The sequence below is a fragment of the Myotis lucifugus genome, unplaced genomic scaffold, assembly GCF_000147115.1.
Source record: "Myotis lucifugus unplaced genomic scaffold, Myoluc2.0 scaffold_187, whole genome shotgun sequence".
Lineage (NCBI taxonomy): Eukaryota > Metazoa > Chordata > Mammalia > Chiroptera > Vespertilionidae > Myotis > Myotis lucifugus.
The window spans coordinates 290,157-295,362 of NW_005871235.1; the positions used below are offsets into that span (position 1 = coordinate 290,157).

At 49.9% G+C, this 5,206-nt stretch overlaps 1 pseudogene across 1 annotated transcript; it reads right to left on the reverse strand.

The window, feature by feature from the left end:
* Positions 1 to 856: 856 nt before the first annotated feature.
* On the reverse strand, positions 857 to 2,590 carry LOC102438227 (annotated as a pseudogene). Its single transcript, XR_001349828.2, has one exon. The product of XR_001349828.2 is annotated as an ezrin pseudogene (transcript).
* Positions 2,591 to 5,206: the final 2,616 nt, after the last annotated feature.

The window sequence follows — 5,206 nt, forward strand, 5'->3', positions numbered from 1 at the left end:
AAACTTTTTTTTTTTGATGTATCTCTTTTTTTTTTGGCTTTCATGTTCTTTATTATTCTCTAAAAGGTAACAAAATATACAGAACAAAGTTTTCCCTTTTTAACTAATGTTACAAACCCGTATTATTGCTTATATATAAATATTATACTCTATAGCTGATCATTATTAATCAGGTGTGTGAGCCCAACCATGGAGCCTCTAACTGTTAAAACCAGGCGTTTATCTAAACGTGTGTCCTCCTGTGCTGTTTATCCAGAATGAGCGAGGACACTGCTGCCCGAGGGAGGAAGTCACTGTGGGCACGTGTGTGCTTTCGACCAGTTTTCAAGCCTCAAAAACATAAATACAGAGATGCATCCTTCACAGAAATCAAGTACAATCAGTCAATCTGAGCTCATTTCAAATACAGACGGAATATGGCACGGACTGCAGCCGCCGAGGGTGCTGTAACCACACGACTCTCACACACGCCAGCACGGAGCTGCCCCTCAGGCGTGCAGGGGCCCTTTCCTTGATTCGATCGGCCCTGCCCGCAGCACAGACAGGAAGTGATTCAATAACAACAACAGTAGAAATCAGGCCTCCGAAACCGGTTTGGCTCAGTGGATAGAGCGTCGGCCTGCGGACTGAAAGGTCCCAGGTTCGATTCTGGTCAAGGGCATTTACCTGGGTTGCGGGCACATCCCCAGTAGGAGATGTGCAGGAGGCAGCTGATCGATGTTTCTAACTCTCTATCTCTCTTCCTTCCTCTCTGTAAAAAATCAATAAAATATATATTTAAAAAAAAAAAGAAAGAAAGAAATCAGGCCATTGGGCACCATGATACAAATGGGAAGTAACCAGGGAAGCCTCCCGTCCAGCCCCAGAATCTTCCCGCTGAAACAGCTACTCTCTTTAAAGGAACTGGGTCCGAGGAGGGTCTAGATTAGAGAGCTACGAATAGAGTTTCAGAGTCCGCGTGCGACCGCGGGGCCCAGGCTCGGGCCGCCCTGCAGTCCCGCGGCCTCACATGGCCTCGAACGCGTCGATGCGCTGCTTGGTGTTGCCCTGCCGGATCCGCAACGTCTTGTACTTGTCGCGGCCTTGCCTCCTGTTCTCCTTGTGGATGATGTCGTTGTGGGTCCTCTTGTTCTCGTCTCTGGCCTGGGACAGCTCGCTGGACAGAGTCATCAGCTGCTGCTGCAGGTTCTTCTCGGCCTCGGTGACCCGCTTCTCCTCCTGGCGGTCGTCCAGGATGTCCTCGCTGGACAGCTCGGCGCTGTAGCCCGAATCCTCCGCGCCCTCCTCCTGCAGGTTCTCGCGGACGTGATAGGCCACTGGCTCGTCCACAGGGGGCGGCGCCGTCATCACCAGCTGCAGCTCCTCCTGGGTCTTCACCAGGTCATCCTGGGCTTCCTCGGCCTGGTGCTGCCACTCCTCCACCTCGTCCTCCTTGCGCCTGCGCGCCACGGCCAGCTGCTCCTGGCTCTTTCTCTGATCCACCGTCTTCCGCTCCTCCTCCAGCCGCAGGGCCCTCTGGTTCTGGTCCGAGAGCTCTTTCTCGGCCTTCTCCGGCATCATCTGCTCCTTCTCCCTCTCCACGGCCTCTCGCCTCTTCTCCGTTTCCAGCTGCTGCCGCTCCAGCTGCCTCAGGTGCTTCTCCTCGCGGGCCTGGGCCTTCATCTGCTGCACCTCGATGGTGTCAGGCTTCCTGCGGCGCATGTACAGCTCCTGGTTCCCCATGCAGAGCGGCACGATCCGCTTGTTGATGCGCAGGCAGGGGGCGTAGAAGACAAAGTCAGGCGCCTTCCTGTCGATGAACTTGATGAAAAACTTCTTTTTATTGAAGGAGATGTTCCTGATCTCACCCCACAGGAAGCCAATCTTTGGGGTCAACTTATGATCTTTCTCGTAAATATTGAGTCCCAGGGCATCCACTCCAAGCCACAGGTCTGTTCCTCTCTTATTTTTTATCTCAAAATAGCTGATCCCGTACATTTCCAGGTCCTGGGCGGTCTTCAGGTACTCCAGCATGGCGCTGTCTTTGAGCATCCCGCGGTGCTCGGCGTGCCACACCTGGACCCGGTCCTCCCACTGGTCCCTGGTGAGCTTGTGCTGGTCCATGACTCTCTGGGGGATCAGCCGCTCGGAGCTGAGGTACCCGGGCTTGTGCAGGTCTTTGTCGTAGTCTCCGAACTTGGCCTGCGCGGCGTAGGAGCCGAGGAGCACCGCGGTCTCCGGCGGGCAGTAGATCTCACTGCTCAGAATGCCCTCCTTCACTTGGAGGAAGAAGAGCTTCTGCGTAATGTCCTGGATGAGCTCCTCACACACGTCCTTGGGGTAGAACTTGGCCCTGAACTTGAACTGCAGGGGATTCTCCTTCCTGACCTTCTGGGCTGACACCTTTTTATCAAGCTTCAACCAGGTGGGAAATCCTTTGTTATCTACGTACTGGAGCCCGAAGTACCACACCTCCCGCAGGCCGATCGTCCTCACCACCTGATCAAAAAGCTGGTTTCCTGTGGTGTCCCGCTGGATGGCAAACTCCAGCTCCGCATCCATGGTGGTGACTCGGACATTGATCGGCTTTGGCATTTTCGGTTCCGGTGGGGTCTCCTTGATCCTTGGGAAGCGGTGCGACAGCCTCGGACACGGCGGTGGGACGGGGGCTGTGGACGGTGTGCTCCGGTACATTGTAGACTCTGGATACATTGTAGACTCTGGATACATTGTAGGCGCTGGATACATGGTAGACTCTGGATACATTGTAAACTCTGGATACATTGTAGGCGCTGGGTACATTGTAGACTCTGGATACATTGTAAACTCTGGATACATTGTAGGCGCTGGGTACATTGTAGACTCTGGATACATTGTAAACTCTGGATACATTGTAGGCGCTGGGTACATTGTAGACTCTGGATACATTGTAAACTCTGGATACATTGTAGGCGCCGGATACATGGTACACTCTGGATACATTGTAGGCGCTGGGTACATTGTAGACTCTGGATACATTGTAAACTCTGGATACATTGTAGGCGCTGGGTACATTGTAGACTCTGGATACATTGTAAACTCTGGATACATGGTAGGCGCTGGGTACATGGTAGACTCTGGGTACATTATAGACTCTGGATACATTGTAGATGCTGGGTACATGGTAGACTCTGGATCCATTGTAGACTCTGGGTACATTATAGACTCTGGATACATTGTAGGCGCTAGATGCATGGTAGACTCTGGATACATTGTAGATGCTGGGTACATTGTAGACGCTGGATACATTGTAGACGCTGGGATACATTGTAGATACTGGACACATTGTAGATGCTGGGATACATTATAGACGCTGGATACATTGTAGGCGCTGAGATACATTGTAGATGCTGGATACATTGTAGATGCTGGATACTGTTGGGGTCCAACCCCAGCAGGTCCAGGGGTTCCCAAAGGTGTGGACGGAGTCGGCAAAGAAGGAATGACACGGAGGCAGTGTTCAATTGATCAGCAGCCTAACCAGGTTCTGTAGCCAGGTTCTAGCCAGGTTCTGTCTTTATTTCTGCTGTTACATCTGTATTTATACCAGTTGATTTTAATCCTATCCATTCTATTCCAAAGGTTAAGGCGTTTCTTATCTCCATTCCAAGGTTACTGGATTGTTCTATTAAGCTACAAGGAAGTAACTGAAGGAGATTATCCTAAGTAAAGATTATGTAGCTTAAGTGTGACTGTTCGTAGTTAAAGTGATTAACTACCCGCCTGGCACTTAGTTAAGGGGTTTTATTCCCTCCCTAACTCCAGGGGAAAATCCCCACCTGGGGAAACAACCTTTCTCGGAGAGGTGACCTTGGTTAAAACACATAGCGCCAAGAAGGGGAGCAAACATATGAAGAACAGTATGCCATAGACACCAGGTCCCTTGAAACATATGCTGTGCAGATGTTTCTTCCCTGCAGCGACTGTGTCAAGCTGCAAGGATGGACCAGCTTCTGGCAGGATACATGGTAGATGCTGGATACATTGTAGACGATAGATACATGGTAGACGCTGGACACATTGTAGATGCTGGACACATTGTAGATGCTGGATTCTGTTGTCGTTTTCTGAATATAATTGTATTTTCTTCTAGCCGTTAACTTCCTGGAAACAGTGAAAGCTTCGTTTTAGACCTTGTGGAGGTGGGTCTGTTTGCTTTAGCCCTGTTCCTAGGGCATACGCCTTGGTCCTGGGAGATAGTCCTTATTCTTAAGGCTTGGTCCTTCCAGTTTCTGGGAGAAGCTCAAGGTGTTTACCTCGCATCTCTAACTCCACAGGACTTGGTGTTTTAGAAACTGCTCCTCAGATGCTTTAGCTTCCAGCATCTTCCCGGGGTTCCCTGGTGCTGACCTGGGACGTGAGGAGGAATTTGTATGCAGGTGGTGGGCTCCTCCCTTTATGAAACTTCCCTCCCTCAGTTCCTTAACTTTTTAAAGATGAATTTGCAATTACCTGGTCTGAGGAACAGAGGTTTTAAAACCCTGTTTTCTATTTTACATAATAAAATCGCCTGGTGTCTGCGGAAACTCTCTCTAAAGCCTCGTCATTGCATTTGCAAAGTCTTCTTACGTCACCAGGAGGCAGGCAGCTTCCAGTTCCTCGTTTGGCTCTCTCACGGGGCTCCTCAGAGTCCATCCTCGGCTCTGCTGTCATCGGTGCTGAGGTCCGCCCTGCACTCGCGACCCCTGTGGGGTTGTCTTGTTGTCTTGTGTGATGTCTCATCACATCCTCCCCTCAGCCCTCGGTTCCCAGTGAGGCTGATACGGTATTTGATTTCCAAAACTGACAACAGCACAGTCCAGCTTTTGGATTCACACTGACGCCTGAATGTTTGTGGGTTTCAACAACTTGTTTTCATAAGAAATACTGTTTTGATAACCTCCCGTCCGAGGGGAGGACGCATGGAAATTGTGAGTGAGGGGAACCTTGTATTTGACTGTCGGCAAGTGTCTGTTTTAGCAGGAAAAAAAGAGACCCTTGGCTGGGAATCAGTAAGAAGCTCTATGCTTTCTATTTTTTTAATTGTTTTTTTTTAATTTTATTTTTTTATTTTAATTCTTTTATTGCTTAAAGTATTACAAAGGGTATTACATATGTGTCCTTTTTCCCCCCCACCCTTGACAATCCCCTGGCCTCCCCTACCCCACAGTGTCTTATGTCCATTGGTTATGCTTATATGCATGCATAC